Source organism: Choloepus didactylus, chromosome 10, assembly GCF_015220235.1.
Source record: "Choloepus didactylus isolate mChoDid1 chromosome 10, mChoDid1.pri, whole genome shotgun sequence".
NCBI classification, from domain to species: Eukaryota; Metazoa; Chordata; class Mammalia; order Pilosa; family Megalonychidae; genus Choloepus; species Choloepus didactylus.
In genome coordinates this window covers 17,693,132-17,712,163 of record NC_051316.1, presented here as the reverse complement: position 1 = coordinate 17,712,163, position 19,032 = coordinate 17,693,132, and the positions used below count along the sequence as shown (strand labels likewise).

The 19,032-nt window shown below is 52.0% G+C and overlaps 1 protein-coding gene across 9 annotated transcripts in view; it reads left to right on the top strand.

The window, feature by feature from the left end:
• SEMA4D (semaphorin 4D) overlaps nucleotides 1-19,032 on the top strand; it is a 174,070-nt gene that overhangs the window by 60,135 nt on the left and 94,903 nt on the right. The window contains exon 1 of one of the 9 annotated variants that reach the window (XM_037850979.1): nucleotides 3,626-3,835. The exons of 6 other annotated variants lie outside the window; for them this stretch is intronic. The gene's annotated coding sequence lies outside the window, so the exon portion shown is untranslated. Of the gene's footprint in view, nucleotides 1-3,625; nucleotides 3,836-7,231; nucleotides 8,412-19,032 lie in introns of those variants that run through there. 2 more of the 9 variants (XM_037850981.1, XM_037850980.1) reach the window with 2 other exon arrangements.

The following is a 19,032-nucleotide window of genomic DNA, read 5'->3' as shown; positions in this document are numbered from 1 at the left end:
GCCACATCTCCTCTGAGGCTGACAGGAGGCGGGCAGGTGAGCTGGGCCCGGTGTGGCCCCACGGCGGCCGTGGTGTTGTGGTTCTGCCGTGCGTGTGCTTTGCATCGATCAGGCTTCTCAGGGATCCTTCCATCAACTTGGCCTCTGTCCTGGGGGTGGGTGGTGGTAATTCTGTTGCCTTGGGGACCAGAGGGGAGGCTGGACCGGGCCTCGGTACCTTGGCCCAGGTGGATGCTGGACTCTGGGTCACGTTTCTCGGGATGTGGGCTGGGCAGAGGCAGAGTGGGAGAAGCAGGTCTGGGAGAGCAAAGCTCTGGGTCACAGCCCATCTCGGGAGAGCGGGTGGGACTCGCCGGCAGAGCTTTTAGGGGAGATGTCCGCCTGCTGTCAAAAGCATTCATCTTGGGGGATGGATGTCACTCTAGAGACAGCTGACTTCCCTGATTGTCCAGAGAGCCCGCAAGAGGGGATGGGCTGGTCCCTGGCAAGACCAGGCCACCTGAGGGGTTTGCACACATTGCCTGCAGCTGTTTCGCCTTATGCCTGGAACACACACGAACGAGCGCAGTTTCCTTACCAGCAAAGGCACGATGCGGTTTGAAAGGACAGGGGTGAGCAAGGCAGCCAGCAGTCGGGCGCTGTCAGCGGCTGAGCCTTGCATGGGAGCTGCACTCGGTCATAAACCCAATCAAGAACCCCTCCTGGGGTTACACCCTCCCCAAATGCGTGTGTGTTGACAGGAGAGCTCACAGAGGGAATTTGGGCCTGATTCTCTGCCAGCTGTTGGGTGCCTGGGGAAGTGAAACTCTTGTTTCTTTTCAAATCCACCCTGGAACTTTGTATTTCTAGCCACAGGAGGGGGGTGGCTGTGGCTACCCAAATAGTTTCTTTTTATTTATTGGTTTCAGTTCTTGCACGCCATGCCTCTCCTTTTTGCTGATTAGTGTCTCACTTCTTTGAGATTTTGCAATTGCACAGCTTCTTTCTGAATCCCTCATATGCTGCTGTGAGCTGATAAATGGGGCTCACAGTATCCCTTGCAGAGCTGTCCCCATTGAACAGGAGACCAGGGAGGTTTGTAATTCAAGCAGCTACTTCGTCCCTGCAGGCTGAGCTGGGGGGCTGGGTGGGGAGCTGGTTGCAGCTCCCCCTACCCTCAGCGCTTCTCCCGGGGCAGGGATTCCCTGTCCTGCCCCAGCACTGGCACCTCCCATCCCTCTGCCTAATGGCCTTGACCCTGCCACACTGGGGCAGAAAACTCAACCAGAGGAGGTAGCTGTGGGCTGCAAGAAAGGTTAAGAAGCCTGGGCCCCTGCTCCCTGGGTACTGGTTGCTGGGGAGGGGGCAGCATCACCCAAGCATGGCAGCCCACCAGCCTGGCCATTTGCTCCCCATCTGTTTGTCAGCATGTCCATAAACCGTGGGAGATTCCAGGGACATGAAAACAAGCAGAGATGGCACCCTGCCGGTGAGAACCTCGCAGAGGGATGTTTAAACACAGCTATGTGTCAGGTGCTTGGGGGAAGATGCCATCAGGTTTCTTTGCACATCTGCTTCCTGTGCCCCCTCCCGAGGCCAGGTGATGGTCACCTGCATGGGTGTGGGTGGTGGGGCGTGTCCCCCCCGGCCAGCCTCCCATCTGCCATCCACGTGGCCAAGACTGCAGCCAGTGGGTTTCCCTTTCACTTGGGTCAAAGGCCAGATTTTAAAAGGGAGTTTTGAGTCAGGGTCCAGGGTAGGAAAGCGGAAAATGGAAAATGGTGACTCTGGTGTTAGGGGCTGAAAAATCAAAGTGGATTGCTAGGGAGTCCCAGAGACGCAGGCTGGGAAACACGGAAGCCAGGTTTTGGGGGCCTGGAGAGCAAAGAGGAGAGCCTCTGTGCAGAGCAAGTGAGGGGTCAGGCCCCTTTCCCTCTCCCCCTGCCTTTCTGCACCCTCTGGACCATCTGTTCATTCAGCGGGTTGGGGTATCTTGGCCCTAGCGTCCCAGAACGGAGTCTGAGCAGGTCCTGAGGCTGGGGGCTGATCTGGCAGTCCCTGGTGAGCTTTGTCTTCTTGCTGCTCCCCAAATGTCAAGATCTCTCTAGCCTCAGGATCTTTGCCAGACTGTCCCCTCTGCCTGGGAAGCCCACCTGACACATACCCAGGAGTGTCTCCAAAGGGCAGGTGAGAGGCGGGCATTCGTAAGGTGTGGGGGATTGATTTAAAGCAGATCTTCAGTATTTGGAGTGGTTTGACTGGGATTGGGCCACATTCACGATACAAGAGTTCAGGACGGTGGCCACGGCACGGAGGGGTTGAAGCACACCTTGACAGTTGTCTGAAGTATGAGTGGTTTGCCCACTGAGCAGTCGGTTCTGAGAAGGGCTTGTTACCCTGAGGGCACCTGTGAAGAGCCAGGTGAGCAGTCTGGAGCCCAGGTAAACAGATTTCCAGGATGTTCTGAAACAAGTAGCAAAGTTGTTTGTTCTCTGTTTTCTTGGGTGAGAATTTGCTGCACATGCACAGACATACACTGATTGTGCACACACAAAACACATATACCTATTACAATTTGTAATTGTGCATGCACACACACACACCTGACACTGTAATCACACACACATGCACAGACATTCACTTATTACAGTTTGTAATCACACATGCACACACATGCACAATACTCACTACAGTTTGTAATTGCATGCACACACACATGCACACACCTATTAGTTGGTAATCATGAGCACACACAAATGCACATGCCTATTACTGTTTGTAACCATGCATACGTGCTTACACACATGCACAAATGCTCATTACAGTTTGTAATAACATGCACGTGCACATAAATGCCCACATCCCTGTAGGACTAATGGAATGTTTGCACACCAGATGAGTCCAGGGGGCAGGTACAGTCACTGTTGTGCTCTGCCAGCACTTAGTGCAGTGCCTGGCACATGGCAGTTCCTTATGAAATGTGCAGGTAGCCATGAAAAGGGTTTGAGGAAGGGGCCTTGGATACTCAGAAGAGGACACGGCCTCCTTTACTTCTGGGAGATCAGGGGACACTTCTCCCCAAAGGGCCTGAGCTGTATTTTGAAAGGTGCAGAGGCAGGCGCTGGGGGGCTGAGCCTGGAGGGTGTTTCCAGCAGAGGGCGGGTCTTGGGGAGCCTGGGCAGAGGGGATGGGCGAGGCAGACGGTGACAGGCACGTGGGCAGGAAGCAGGAGCGGGCAGCCTCCTGCATATTTGAGGGTGAAGGGTGGGGATTTTCATCTTAAGGCAGCAGAGAACTTGGAGGAGTTTTCGGCATAGGAACGCTGAGATCAGATTTGCATTTTAGGAAATTCCAGGCAGCTGCAGTGTAAAAGGGGACCTGGGTGGCTGAGAGAAGGGTGCGTGGGTGATTGGGGAAGTCGAGAGAGAGGATGGCTGCAGCGTGAGCCTCTGCCAGGGAGTCTGCAGGGAAAGGGGGGGGGGTTTGTGACCCGCAGGGGGGTGTACTGGGTGATCGTGGGGATGGCGTTACCAGGTCCGGGGAGGTTCACATTGAACAAGGGTCAGATTCAGAGGGAAGGATAACGAGCCCCTTGTCGGGCCTCGGATTTCTGTATGGGTTATTCTTGGGCCATAATAAGTGGGCAGATGTCCACTTATCCCCAGATGCTGGTGTCAGATGCTTCTGCCCCAAGTTGCTTGTGGGTGCACTGATCTGCAGACAGGCTCTCATCTGCAGAAATATCATGCATGTGCTCTTGGACTAAATAGATATGATTAAAGCTTGAAGTGGATACCACAATGGGGTGAGCCTTGCACGTGGGTCGGCCTGTCTTCGTCCATTCGAAGAGTGTGCTGTGAGTTCTTTACTAACTCTTTGGTAAAGGGAGAATACAATACCTGTAAATGCATTTTTAAAAATAGGAACGCTCTCTTGCTTTTGACCATAAATCAACTTGACCCGCTAATGCACTCATTGGGTTGGCTGGGGGTTAATCTTTAGAGCAGTTCTTTGCTGAGTTAGTGCTGAAGGAGGAGGGCCGCTTTTAAAAGGGAGATGGAATGGGGTTTTGCATTACATTATTTATGTGAGTGGTAGACGGTGGTGTTTGAAACCATTAGCTTCTCTTTGGCACCTTAATTTTTTTGTGTGTGCTCTAATCACAGAAGAAACATTTTCTCCCAAATACGAGAACTTCTTTTAATCTTATTCCGCTTTGAGAAAATTACCTTCGGGGTTAATTATCCTTCTAGGCAATTTGGAGAACAAAATGGTCTAAACTTTGACCAGCTAAATCTTAAATGCCAAAAGGGTTTAAAATAATCCTGTTTCTTTAAAACAGATCACACATCTATCAATCTCTATAAAAAATGCCTTAAAATCAGAAAGCATATTGTAGACTTTATAAAATTCTTAAAATCCGAAAATTATACATAATTCTACTCAAAGAATATTAAGAATCCTGCAGTTTATTGCATCAAAACGTCGTTAGAACAGACAACAAACCCTAAGTTAAACCATGGGCTATAGCTAATAGTACAGTTATTAAAATGTGCTTTCATCAGTAGTAACAAATGTTCCACTGCAGTGCAAGGTGTAAATAATAGGGTGGTATTTGGGAATACTGTATTTCATGAATGATTGTTCTGTAAATCCACAACTTACTCTGAATTAAAAAAAAAAAAAAACGTCTTTAGAGCTAAAAATGTTTTTTGTCTCTCAGGCACGATAGAATAAAATATTTCCATAACGTGGATTTGATTGGCACAGCTTTCAACTCATGACTGAAGGATTAACATTTTGTCTAGTGTTTTGACCCTGGCTCTGCTGCTGGTTGGCTGAGGTTCAGAGAGTTGGAGATGGCTGTTGCACTCACGGGGCTTCCTCTGTAGATGTCATCGCGTGTCTTCTGAACTCTGTGATGACAGGTGTTGTTCCTGTGCTGTCAAAGTCATTGGAAAACCAGACTGGGGTGTGGCATTCAAGGCCAGCTCACAGGTGGGCGCCAGCTGCCCCTGGCCGGTCCTCATTGCCTCTGGCTCTGCTCTTTGTGTCTCTAAACTGAACGCTTAGGTGCACTGTCACTGAAGATTCTGCAGGAGAGGAAGGAGGAGCCAGGGGATTGGGTGGGAGCCCTTCTCTGCAGATACAGTTGCGGAGATCGCTCTCTCTGCCCCTACTGGAAGGTGCAAGGGTAGTGTCAAATAAGAAGAAACCCCTACAAATCTGGACTTGGTTAAGGAGGCCTTATTGGGGAAGATTATTGCAAAGGGGGAAAGGGGGTTTTGTAGTAGAGGGAGGGGATATTGCAATAAGGAGGCCTCCCTGACCACAGCTCTGCAGACATTGCAGGAGCCAGGCAAAAAGGGGTTTTCTTTCATGGAGGGAAATAGAGAACCAGGTGCAGGCAAGTGGGATGGAAGGTTGGCATGATGAGAGAGTAGATCTGAGACTATTTTACATGGAAGAAGCCTATTTTCTGGGAGGCACCCTTAGAGGTCAGGGGCCTGGAGAAAGGGAGACACTTCCCCAAAGTTTTGGTTACCAAGTGTTTTGTTCCAAATGATCAGAGAGGACAAGCAGTCCAGCTAACCACTTCGGAGACAAAGAATGAATGGGAATGTGGAGGAGGATCTGCATCTGGCCTTGTCCTAGGTAACAAGGGGGCATCTGTGAGCCCTTGTCTAAGTTAGATGGGGAAGGGAGCTTCTTTGCAGTACGATATTTTCCGAAACACAAAGAGCAGGGGGATTTCTTAAGCTTTGCTGTGTTCCAGAAACACAGGGCTTGGGTAGAGTTAGATGTTGTCGGTTCCCTCTTTCTTCAAGTTGAATGGGCTCCATTCATCACTAAACAGCCCAGGGGGGTAGAGGACTTGTCCTTGGCCTTGTTCCTGCAAAACCAGTTGGACCTTCCGCTGAGAGGTGGGACAGCTGCTTTAGGGTAAATCTTCCCATCATGCGGCACTGCTCATTGCGTTCCTTGACGCTGAGATGCCGATGCTTTTGGCGATGTCGTCTGCATCAATGGTTCTAGATGTTGGGCTTTTGCTCATAGTTCTTCAGATTCTGCAGGAAAGAGCCAGCTACAAGACAACCTAGAGCCCCTGATAAGGTCAGATTTTCATTCTTGGTGATGCCAAGCCAGGAGGGGCAGAAGGAAAATTGGACACGTTAGTTTTAGATAATTGTTGCTAGATGTTGAAGGAAAAGGCAAGAAAGGAAAACTTGCCAAGGTTGACAATACGTGCAAGGTGACAGGACCCAGTCCTGGCAATGCCCCAAGCCTCGGGCCAGCCAGGGTGGGTCATGGCACCTTCCTGACAATGTGGCTTCATCTGCCAAATGGGCCCAGCCAGCACCTAGCTTGCTGCCTCCAGAGGCTCAAAGACTTACCATCCAGGATGAGCATCACCACCCCAGCCGGCTGTGCATAAGGAACCCGCATCGTGGCCGACAGAGCCCGTGGAGTGTGTATATGTCACAGCCACGGTACACAGCTACATCGAGGTGCCATGTCCCTCCCTCATGGGGCATGAAATCAGCATCCCCCAATGTGAGAGCTACCTGGAGCTCCCAGCTTGTGGGAAGACCGTTAGGGAAGGATTGCAATTCGGGGCGATCTGTGCTGAGATGGGGGATTGCAGAGGGCATGAAGGGAGTCCAGACCTCCACCAGCCACTCTCCACCCCAGGTGGCCTTGGACAGTGTCCTAAAATGCAGAGCCTTGGGGCTGGCCTCACACGTGCTCCCCATCACTTATCTCTCGCTTGTTTGATTATTCAGGACCGGGCGTTTGCGATCAAAGGTGCTGTTGGACAGTCATGAGATACAACGTGCTTCCATACAGACGCCTGGATCCAAGGGCCCGCCTTCCTATGGGGAAAGGGAAACCAGATCCGTGTGTCTCGCTTGTGCAGAGTAATAAAAACAGCTGCTGCTGAACTAGTGCTCACGGACCCTCTGCTCTCACGCTCTACCGATCCCTTATTCCCCATAGGGCAGTTGCTGGTTTTAGACTCATTGCAAGGGTGAGGATGCCAATGGAGGGCTTAGGGGTGAGTCAGGGAGCTAGCCAGGCCCTGCAGCTGGTGAGAGAAGAGGTGGTCATGGGTTTAGTTATTTTTAATGAATAGACTTAATTTTTTAGAGCAGGTTTAAGTGTAAGGAAGAATCGTGTGGACAGTACAGAGCGTTCCCATAGGCCACGCCCTCTCCCCACCCGCTCTCCCCAGCCCTCCAAACACAGAGTTTCCTGTATGATTAACATCCTGCATTCTTATGGGGCATTTGTTACAATTGATGAATCAATTTTGATGCATTATTAGTAACTGAGCTCCAGGATTGAGGTTAGGATTTGTCCTTGGTATTGCGTGGTTCTCTGGGCTTTGCAAATGCAGTTTCCCTGCCCTAAAACTGCCCTGGGCTCCACCTGCTCATCCTTCCTCCAGCTGCCCCGTTGAACCCCTGATCCTTGTACTGCCTCTACCGTCTTGCCTCTTCTGGAATGCTGTGCAGTTGGAACTCTGGTTTGGTTTCCACTTTGCCCATCTCGGCTCCTTGTGTGCAGCAGTGTGCTATGTGGTTTACATATGCTGCCTCGATTTACCCTGTTTATAAGGCTGGGTGGACACTGAGGCGCAGAGCAGCTGAGCGGCTTGTACAGGGTAGGGGTGGGCTTTCCACCCCTGCCTGCCCCCTTTGGAACCTCAGCTCCAGCCACTGCTCCCGGGTGAGGCTCTAAGCACTGCTTGGTGCTTCCTGGGGCCTCTCTGTGTCTGTCTTGGTGTGCGTGAGCTCAGGAAGCTGGCTGAGGCTGGGCCAGCTGGTCTTGGGGACTAGGGAGCTGAGCCCTGGGTGGGGACCCCTGAACCTGGCCTGAATGGACAACAGTGTACAGGGCTCGGGTGGCCTCGGCCGCAGCAACAGCCCCATCTCCCGTGGGCTTTGGCTCTCCTCTCCCCTCTCCAAGGTCTCCAAGGGAATGGGAACTGGAGCTCCCTGCTTCCTCCTCTGTCCTCAGCCCGAGGGTGGGCGGGCTGCCGAGCCCTGACTCAGCCCACACAGGGACACAATCAGGCCCACATTCCCGAACAGCCCTGCCATTGAACGGGAGAAGAATGGGGACAAGCTTGTCTCAGGGCGCGCGTGCGGGGACCTGGAGAGGAGGTTCTTGGGGGACGTGTGCTCCCAGGCTGCTGAATGGCGCCTTGTTATGGCGTCCCCCTGGGCTCTAGCGCGAGCTGCGCCCCACGCCAAGGAACTGCTGAAACCACCATGTGTAGGGCAGATGCATCCTTGGCAGGCCCAGGTCCTGCATGAGGAGGGGGCAGTGGTGCCAGAGCGTCCTGAGCGGTTGGCAACAACCCTCCACCCCCATGCTGTCTGCACCCCACTGAGCCGGGCAGAAACGGGGTCACAGGGGGCCCGCAGGTAAGGCTGAGCTGGGTGCTGCTGCAGCAGGGGCCTGGTTTTTTAAAGAGTTTTGCTACCAAAGACCTAGTATTTTCTTATTCTCTGTGTAGCTCTTCTCAGATCTCTGGGCGTTTGCTTTTTATATTTCTCACGCTCAAGAGGATTGTGTGAAAGTCGGTTGAATGAGTGGGTGGTCCTCCTAATATAAAGACCCCGGATAGCATGGAAAAGGCTGAGCCCCTCCATCCCTATGACCAGCTGAGTCCTCTGTCCTTAGACCCGGCGGAGAGACCCACCCAGGTGGACTTCTTTAGGATTTACTCCACTTCCCCACCCCCTCCCCACTTTTGAGCTTGAGTGGCAGCTGTCTGTAACTCGCCAGCCGTGGGTCGCAGGGGCCGAGCTCCAGCCTGGGATTCCCGGCGCTTCGTCGGGGTTTGGAGGCTTCTGGCGCCCTGGCCCTTGCGCAGCTGATTCTCCAGGTGCACCCCATCACAGCAGCTGTCGAGGCTGTTTCCCTTGGCACGGTGCCTTCTGCTGACGGCTTGGGGAGCTGGGCGTGTTCCTTTCTGGTTTTAATCGCATTCCGCTTTTAATCTTTCCCGGGTGCGCGTGCGTGGGCTCCGCGGGCGCGCGCGGTGGAGCGGACGGGAGCGGGCCCGGGACCCGAGCCCAAGGCGCGGAGGGCCGGGGCGAGGGCAGCGTGGGTGGACCTCGTGAAAGCTGCTGACTGCAGCCGCGATGGCTCTGCGTTGAAGGGACAGGTGTGGATGGCTTTCTCACGATCTTGGTCGCAACGTGGACCTATTTGTGTTCCGGGAAGCAGGGCGCACGCAGGGCAGCGTGTCCCGCAAGTTTCCATGTGTGTCAGAATGAGTCTCGTCCGGGGGCATCTGTGAACAGAAATCAGACCACCGGGAGATGCATTCTCCCTGGGGAGCAGGGGGAGAGGGCTCAGGACAAGTGAGAAAAGCCATAGCGCCTGCTTAACAAGCCTGCAAAGTTTTAAGAACGTCATAAAAAGAAACACTGGAGGGAAATACCCTTCACCCCACACTTACACACTCAAGGAGCCCTGAAGGGTGAGTTCTCCAATTTGAATTTGCATAGGAATGAGGACTGTGAATGGGGGATGCTTGTAATCCTTCCAAAACTGGGGTAACATTTGCATCTGAAACACAGTGATCAAGTCGAAATTCCTATGGAATGTGCTGGTTGCATTGTTAGTTTCCAGTCCCTTTTAACAGTAACTTTCATTTTTTTGCAACCAGAATTTAAAAAAATTGGTATTATCTAAAGATTTGCCTTTGAGGGGACTTTTCTGAGCCACGACCTCCGTGTTATGCTGTCCTTGACGTCCCATTGAGGCTGTCCAGCTGCAGCACTCACCACCACCAGGCCCTCTCTGTCCCCTTGGAGGCCTGGGACGCATCTGTGGCTGGTGCCCACAGACTCAGCTCTCAGGCCGGCCCCCGCAGCCCTCACCATGGGCAGGTTTTGTTTGGCCTTCCCCGTATTAAAAAGAAAAGTACTTACTTCCCAGTATCTAGAAACTGGGAGACATCACATGAAAATCTGATGACTTTTCTAGAAAAAAGATCGGGAGTTGTGCCTACACTGGGGCGCTCAGTGGCCCCTTTAGACAGGATTTTGGCCTCCCATGTGCTGACCCCGTTGTCCCACCTGCCTGGCCCCTGGGGCTTTGATTCAGGGGTTGTGGGGCTGCATCCTGTAATGTGTCTGAGGCTGGATTACGGCCCTTCAAATGCCTCCACATAGTAATCCCTGGAACCTGTGGCTATGTAACCTTTTCTGGTAGAAGGAACTTTGCAGGTAGGATTCATTAAGACCCTTGCGATGGCGAGATGATCCTGGATTATCTGGGTGGGCCCAGTGTAATCACGAGGGTCCTTCAAAGTGGAAGAGGGAGATTGACCACAGAGGACAGAGGAAGGGGGTCTGCACCGAGGAATCCAGCAGCCTCTGGAAGCTGGAAAAGGCAGGGACGTGGGTCTTCTGGAAGGGAACCGAGCCCCTGCCAATGCCTTGGCCAGTGAGAGCCATGTGGCTGCTAACTTCCAGAACTGTAAGGGAATACGTGGGTGTTGTTTTAAGCTGCAGATGTGGGGTAATTTGTAGCAGCAGCAATAGGAAACTAACACAGGTGCCTTAAGACTTGGTCTTGGCTCCAAAGGAGTTCAACAACCACTTGGACAAGATGAATGGAATGGTTTCCTGGCAGCAAGGAAGTGGAAAGTTTAGTGTGAAATCGGATCGTAGAGAGGCTACTGACCAAAAGCAGAGAGTTCTCGGCCTGATGTGCTCAAATGACCAATTCCTGAGACACTGGGGTTTCAAAGAGAGAATTTATTGCTAAGCACGAAGCAGGAAAGCAGATGGCCTATCAGCCTAAAAATCTTTCTCCCTGAACTGTAGTAACTCTGATGGTTTTATAGAGTCAAAAGATAGGCAGGTTTTAGGATAATGAGCACAATGGCTCAGAGATGATGAAGTTAGAGATGATCTAATTACTGAGGATGCACAGATTTATTACTTGCTAGCTTTGTCTAGTAAGATAGTTTAGGCATTGGGAAGGGTTAGTTCTGGGCTGACCCGAGTTCCTTCATTAATGAACATTAGGGGGTTGTCTGTGTGATCAGAAGACTCTAAAGTTGTAAAACAGGATAAGGGGGTATAAGCTGGCCCAGTCATGAGGTTTTTGCAATCACAAGTTAAAGGTTATATAGTTGTACAGTTGTTAACAGGAGATCAAGGCAGCTGGGTTCCAGTTCGGTAATTTCAAGTAGTTCCTTTCTGCTATTTTATAATATAAGAGAATGTAAGAAAAGCATCTTATTGATTCATTACTGATTCAGTAATCATCATCATTTGTTAATTCTTAACTCTGGGTTACAGAGACCAGTGGTATGCAAACGTCCCTGTGTGTGAGAATCCCCTGGGAGGCCTGCTGAAACCTGGCTCAACGGCCCCAGCCCCCGGTGGCTGACTCAGTGGATCCGAGAATGTTCATTTCCAGCAAGTTCCCCGGTGAATCGGCAGCTGGTCCCCAGACTGAGCTGTGCACAGCCCTGTCTAGACAGCCAAGGCTGCAGGGGATATCGCGGCTCAGGAGGAGATGGAAATTCTGCAGGCTTCCCAGGGTGGGCAGGGTTTAAATAAAGGGAGGGCGTGCGCCTTGGGGGATTGCCTACGGTGGGAGCAGGGAGTGTGGCCAAGGAGCATCCCTGCTCTGGGACAGGGGCCTTCAAAGATGGGCCCAGGTGGCCCAGCTGGGAAGGAGGCGCCAGCCCCCCCAGGTGTGTGCCGGGCCTGAAGCATCCCTGCTTTCAGGACCGGGCGTGCAGCCACAGGCCCCAGACGTGGAGAGGGGAGCAGGTGGTGTGCATGGCATTGAAGGAAAGCCTTTCCCAGCATTTCCTGTTTGACTTGCCCTGGAAGTGGAAAGTGGCATACCCAGCAAAACAAGACGGTGGACGGCTGCCAGGAGTGTTCTGAACAGCCATGCTTGACCCCCGGGGGCCCCACAGCCTCGTCCCTCCCAGGTACGCATGCAGGCATGGGGGCAGGTAAGTGGTGTCGGGGCTGGGTGTGGCCTTCCAGAAGCTTCTCTGAACTTTCAGGCGGGAGTGTCCTTTCCGTGAACCTCTTCAGTGAAATGTTTGTGGGGTAGGAAGGAGATGAAGGCTGTCATCCTGGCTTTACCTGATTACTTGGGCAGTGTGTTCTGGTCTGTTGGTGCCTACTGGGCTCCCAAGAGGCCAGAATCTCACCCAACTAGATGCCTTTCTGCTGCTGCTTTTCTCGGTCGTCGCCTATCTCGGCTCCCGCTGCTCAGTGCTCCCCAGGCCTCTAGATCCTGCAGCAGCTCAGTCTCTCCCAGCCTTCACTCCCGCTGCTGCCCTCGCCAGAAGTAACCATCTTGGTGCTTGTCCTCCAGAATGTTCTAGATTCCCCTCTGTTCCAGAGCGTAGTCCTGGGCTCTGCACCACCTCATGTGTTTGCCACAGTCCCTGGCCTTGCATGTCCAGTTGGTAGCAAAGGTTGAGCTCTGACTGCGTGCAGGCATTTATGCCTCAGTGTACCCTCTTCCACGACCCAGAGTTTAGTTTGTGCATTGGTACATGGACCTTTTAGATTCGGTGGGACCACCCTAATTCGATCTGTAGGTGTGAGCTCCATCTTCTGCCTTGTCCGAGCATCTCTGGGGACTGTCTGGGTCGGTTGGCAGCTCCATGGAGTGGACTGTGGTGGCAAACTCCTGTGCTGAGCCAGGGTCAGAACCCAATTTTTATGTACTGGGGCCACATGTACTCCAGCACTGGACTTTGGGGCAGATCTTTTTCCCACGCACATTTCTAGGGAGGGGAAGGCAGAGTGGACTTCAAAAAAAGCCTCTGTGAGGCAGTAGGTTTGCCTTCTGTTAGTGATGCCAGTGGATTTTTTTTTTCCTTTATGAATGCTTTAGGCTTGCTCTGTAACATTTCCTAAAAATTACATGGTTAAGTGTTCTGCAAGCCCTTTCCCTTCTACCCGTTCTTATCAGGCTGGGTCAGCAGAAGGCATTACTGTGCATTCTGTGAACTTGAATTTGGAAAGAAAATGCCATCTCTGTGGGGTAAGGGGGTGGGGCTTAACATGATGCTCTCAGCTATTTTGTGTGTGTGTGTGTGTGTGTGTGTGCGTGTGTGTGTGTGTGTGTGTGTGTTGGGGTTGGAGAGGAGCAGAAATGGAAGAGCAAGCCTTTGAAAAACTCTTAACGGTTTCTGCTAAAGGTGCTGTTGATATTGCCCAGGTATGACCAGTATCCTTAGGAAAAGATTCCATCAGAAGCTTTCCCCAGGTCCCATGCCAAGGGGGACAAAAAACATCTTTCCCAACAAGCCAAGAGAACATGAAATGGTCGGGTCCCTTTTCCCTTTAACTGACAGGCCATTGTAAGTATTACTTACTTGTCCTGCTCATGTCCCGGGTCTCTCCATGGTTTCAAATCTTCTCTTACTTTTATTTTTATTTTAAAATATGTTTGTAAGATAGATATGAATCTTTCTCCCTTAGCTTCTGTTTTTTTATCCTCTTATAAAGGACTCCATTGAGAGGACACTGGATGAGGTGGGTCACTTCTTAACTTAAGATCCTGCTCGTAATGGGTCCACACCCCCGGGAATGGATTAGCTTAAAGAACAGGCTTTTCTGGGGTACATACAACTTCAAACCACCACGCTTCCCCATCAAGATTGCCCGGCCACGAATACCAGGCTGACGTGCAAGAGAGATCTGAGTTCGGCTCGAACACAAGATTTTGGACTAGCTCGCTCAGCTGGGTCGTGCTCTTTGTGTTTCCGAGAGAAGGAGGATTTTGTGACTCAGCCTCTTCCCCATTGAGGAGTCCCTAGCCCATGGCCCCCCTTGTGGCTGGTTTTGGAAACAGTGCAGGACAAAGGCCGAGGGCCCCGAGTGGCCCTGCAGTCTCCTGTGCGGGCCTCACACAGGCAGGCACCTGTGGCTCAGAAGCGTTTGTGGGGCCAGGAGTGGTGGGGAGGCCCCTGCACGGTGAACGTGCTGGGGATGCCCAGGTCTCCCACTGATGGGGCCTTGCAGTCCCCAGACCCAACATGGGGACGAACCCCCCTGCAAGGCAGGAGGCAGAATGCCAGCTTCACTTTCAGAGGTGCCCAGTGGCTGCTGGCTGGATGGCACTCGCGGCCCTTCTTGGCCTGCTGCCGCCCCCCACTAACAGGCACTCCGTTTGTGCTGGAGAAGCTGCTGCCACCGAGTTGGGCCAGACCTCTCCTGAGGTGAGGGTGGGGGTGTGTTCACAGCAGGTGCTCTTGGGAGGGCCCTACCACCTCCTTTTGTATTCTATGATGATAATTTATCATTTTCCCTTTAAAAAAACTTTTAGTGTAGTATCATATATACAACCCCAAATTTCCCATTTTTACCGCTTTCAAGTGTACACTTCAGGGGCATTTATTACATTCACAGCATTGTGCCACCATGACCACACCCACTGCCAAAACTTTTGCATTGTCTCCAACAGAAACTCGGCGTCCATTAAGCAGTAACTCCCCCTCCCCGCCTCCTGAGGCCCCTGGTGACTTTGCTCTGCTCCCTGTCTCTCTGAATTCACCTCGTCTAGATATTTCATGTTGGTGAGATCAGAGAATATCTGCCCTTTTGTGACTGGCTGATTTCACTCGACGTGCTGCCTTCAAGGTTCATCTGTGCTACTGCCTGCTTCAGAGCTTCCTTCCTTTTGACGGCTGAGTAATATTCCATTGTGTTATAGACTGAGGCGGCTTCTCTCTTCGTTGAGCTGCAGGTCTTTCCTCTTCCTTGACGCTACCTAATCTTGCAGCTGTGGGACTGCAGAAAAAAGAAGAAAACCCCAAAACCCTCCAATTCCAAACACCAGCTATTTCCCCTCCCTCCTTTCACCAGATGGCTTTGTAGTACCTGCTGACTGCTCTCACACTGGCTGTAAAGCTTAACTACCCCCTGCCTCCGTGGAGATCAGACCTGTTCTGAGTTCTCTCTCTCCTATTGTGATGGCCCGAATAAGGTCAGGCCCTGTCAGTTTAATGTTATCCAGTGCCGTTTTCCTTTAATGGTGTACGCCACCTTTCGTTTGTCCATTCTTTTCTCAGTGGATCCTCAGGTTGCCTCCGCCTTCTGTCTTTGTCAATAATGCCGCGATGAACATCAGGGTGTAAGTGTCTGTTCAGTTCCTGTTTTCACTTCTTGGTGGTGCAGATGTAGAAGTGGGATTGCGGGTCGTGTGGGAGTTCTGGGCTGTGTGTGTCTTGCTCACCGAGGTGTCTGTGAGCCTAGAGCTGTGCTGGCCCACGTTGGCACTTGCTAACTTTGCCAAGTGCCCGTGTGCCTGGCCCGGCTGTAACACTGAGTGTGGATGTTACTCCTGACTGCTGGGGGAGTTCTGGGCTGGGACAGGATCCCCGGTGAGCTGGATCCCACACAGGCTCCTGACCACCCGCATGCACAAAATGGCCTGCTCTGTGGGTCCCTCCAGGGTTGTTGAACTGCAAACAACAGAGAGCCCCTTGAGGTTGCTTGTTGGACAGTGGGATTATCATCAAGACCCTGTACGAGACCAGGGAGCAGCAGGTGGGCTTATGGGCTGGGTTGTACGAGTCGGTGTTCAGCTGGCCCTGTCAGCTCTCACGGCCACTCCCTCTGTCCTCTCCGCTGTCTTCTCTTGCCTGCTCTTATGTCCCGTTCATCTTGTTGGCTGCTGCTTCTCGCCCATAACTGGACATCTCAACCCAGCCCCACAACGCTTTCGACTTGCCCATCTACCATTGTCTGCCATGCATCGGAAGTGGGCTCTCACCTCCTGCCTGTCCCTTGAGCCAAGCCTGCCTGGGGGTAGCTCCCCCTGTGCCAGAGTCCAGCCTATCGAGCAGGCCCTGGCTGAAGGACTGGGATTGTGCCACCTACCACTGAGTCAACCAGGATAGTAGGTTCTAGGAAGGAGAACTGCTGGCACCCCAAAGCTTTCCCGTATGCCCCCAGATGCCCATTAAAATGCCTCCTCTTTCCATTTGTGGAATGTCACTGTCAGAAAGATGTGCCATGAAAAAGGTCAGATATTTCCAAGCTTTCTTATTAGTATAACTCCGTATGCCCCCCACCCTGTGATGTCCCCTCATTCATTTATCGAGCACCCTCTGGGCATGGCGGTGGCTGGGGCAGCCCCAAGGGCCCAGCCCCTTCTGCCTTCTCCTGGGAGAAGCACTTCCCCATCCTGCCGCAGAGAGCAGGGGCCAGGGGCTGGCAGCATCTGGAGACTTTGGATTGACCATCCCCACTCACTGCCTGCAGTTGGCGCAGGGAGGACAGAGGGACGGTCCCCACCGTCCCCTGCTGCTCTCATTTGTGCAGCCCCCAGCCCCTTCCTTCTCTCAAGCCCCCTCTTGCCATCCACCACCCCTGCCTGCCCCAGGCTCCCCTGTCCACTCCTCTCCGCCCAGCAGCCCAGTCCCCCCAGCAGCTGTGGGCCTTGTGTCCCCTACTGGTGAGTGGCTGTTTTTCTTTGGGGAAGCAGGCAGGCTCAAGAGGGGAAGGGGTGCCAGAAAGACAGAGGCCTTGAGTCCCAGAGTGTGAATCAGGGGAGGGCCGCCTCTCCAAAGGAAAAATCCAGACTGAGCTTTTGTCTGAAACATGTTAACACTGCATTTTAAGTTTTTATATATTTCTTGTCTCCTGGCCCAGCTGGGACCAACACAGCCTGTTTCTTGGGGACTTAAGGCTGTAAGTTCTGAAGAACAGCGTCCTTCCTGCTTACGTAAATTGGAGTTGGCTTTCAGTTTTGTCCTTCTGGCTAATTCAGCTTGGCAAGTTCCAGATAAATGTTAGGTGCCAGGTGCTTTAGGAGGCCCTACCGAGGAGAGCAAGGTATGGGGCAGCTTTCTGAGAGGAGTGGTCTGTGCCGGAGACAAGAGAGGGATAAACTAATGTCTTCCTTGAGACAGTAACATTACAGAGGATGGAGAGGACAGGAGAGTGGCCGTTATTTTGGTGCAGTCCTCATTTAATCCCTGCGTCAAGCCTCGTTGGTGATGTCCCCATTTTCCAGGTGGGGAAACCAGGTCTCGGAGATACAAGATTTGCTCAAGTCACACAGGGAGCTGAAAGCTGCATGGAGCCCCTGTATTGTTTCGTTGCGTTGTGTTTTTTTAAACTAAGGCCTCACTTTAGAAATGCAACTCCTTTTTGCATGGCTGTTAATGTTCTCCTGTAACACCAGATCCATTTCTGTTTTTTGGGGATCTGCACATGGGTAGAGGGCATTTTGCTCTGTGTTGGTGACTGAGAGCTAGAGGCAGAAGCATGCAGAGGACAGATAGCTGGGATTCCAGAACCTGCAGCCCTGAGTTTGAAGCTAAGTGGGCCCTTATCTCCTGGGTGAATTGGCGCCTCATGTAATTCTCAGCCTCTGCTCCTGTCTGTAGCCCTGACCAGCCACATCCTCCTGCTTGGGGTCGTGACCTCAGGGTCATGACCTTGGTGTCACTGGGTGTACCCCAGGGGCCCCAGCTTTGACCCAGGCATCCGCCTTTTCTGTTTTCCTGGAGGTTGTACTCTTTGATTTAGTTATTTCATTTGACTTTTGTGCCATGTTGGCTCCAGGTCAAGATGGTTCTAAGTGATGGAAGGTGATCTGTAGTAGTTGAGGATTCTGCTTCCCCCAATATGCACAAAATTAAACTTGGAAAATGTAGAAAAATACAGGGAAGGAAAGGAATCCCCTGTAGTTGCTTCTGGCACATTTCACTGCATTGCTTGCAGGTCTGCTTGGCCTGCACTTGCATCCGTGCAGCTGTCTGTCGTGTGCGTGGAGCTTGGTGAGTGAGGACTTCTCTGCAGAGCTGCTGTCCTCCTGTCTGTCTGTTTGCTATGCTTGGTCTTTGGTTCGCTCAGGGTCTTGTACATGGACAATTCCCCCCGAAAGCCCAAGCCAGCCTCCTGGGTGAAGTGGGCTCCCCAGGGTGAAGAAAGAATCAGGCCGGCTCACTTTTTGGGGTATCTGCTCTTGCATCTCCATCCCTGGACCTCAGCTCTCGTGGCCTGCGGGTCATGTTTGGCAATCTCTGTGTGAGCCCTTGGGAGGGACGGGCCAGAGCCGGGGGTACGGGAGCCCCTGCAGCCCCAGTTAAGGATTTTGGGAGAGGCTCGGCCCCCTCCATCCACTGTCACCCACGTTTGTGGCTTGTGTATGTGTGTCTGTGTGTTGGATCCGTTGTATCTGCATCTTTTAGCCTAAGCTGCTGCTGCTTCTTGGAAACCCCAGTGGATAACTAGGAGGTTTATGAGTGAATTGAGAGGGACACTTTCCTTTTTTCAAGTACGTTAATGGGAATTAAGATAAACTTTCCTGTGAAAATTGTTGACAGTTTCATTAAGCATTGACCTACTCTTGATAAGTTCTCTCTCTTTTTTTCTTCATTAGAGAAATTTTGGGTTTATAGAACAATCAGATATAAAGTACAGGATTCCCATCTGTCACCCTATTACCAACAGCTTGAATCGATGTGGAACGTCTGTTGCAATTGATAAAAGCACGTTTTTATAATTGTACTATTAATGATCGTCTGTGGTTTAACTTAGGGTTCACTGGGTAGTGCACTCCTGTGGATTTCAAAAAGATTGTTATTGTTACCATATGAACAACCTAACATTTCCCCCTTTCAGATATGTAATTCAGATATGTAATTCAGTGCTGTCAATTATGTTCACAATGTTGTGCTGCCGTCACCACTATCCATCATCAGAACATTTCCATTGTGCCCAGTAGGATCCCTGGACACTTGAAACTTTGGCTGGGAGGTGGGTTCCCCACCCCAGTGAGGGGTCATGGGTTCTGGGAGCTGTCAGGGCAATCGGTAGAGGCTGAACAGCCCATTCAGGGTTTCCTGAGCTCCTTCATGTGTCTGAGGATGTACAGAAGTCATCATCTTTGTGGGTTTCAGGATTCCTCATAGGAAGGAAACCGTCTTTTGAAGGAGGAACTTTGAAAAGCCGCATTGGTGAGACCTGGGGGCATGAGGCGTTGGCCTGGCTGGGGGATTGTCCTCGGAAAGGCAGAGGAGCAAGGGGG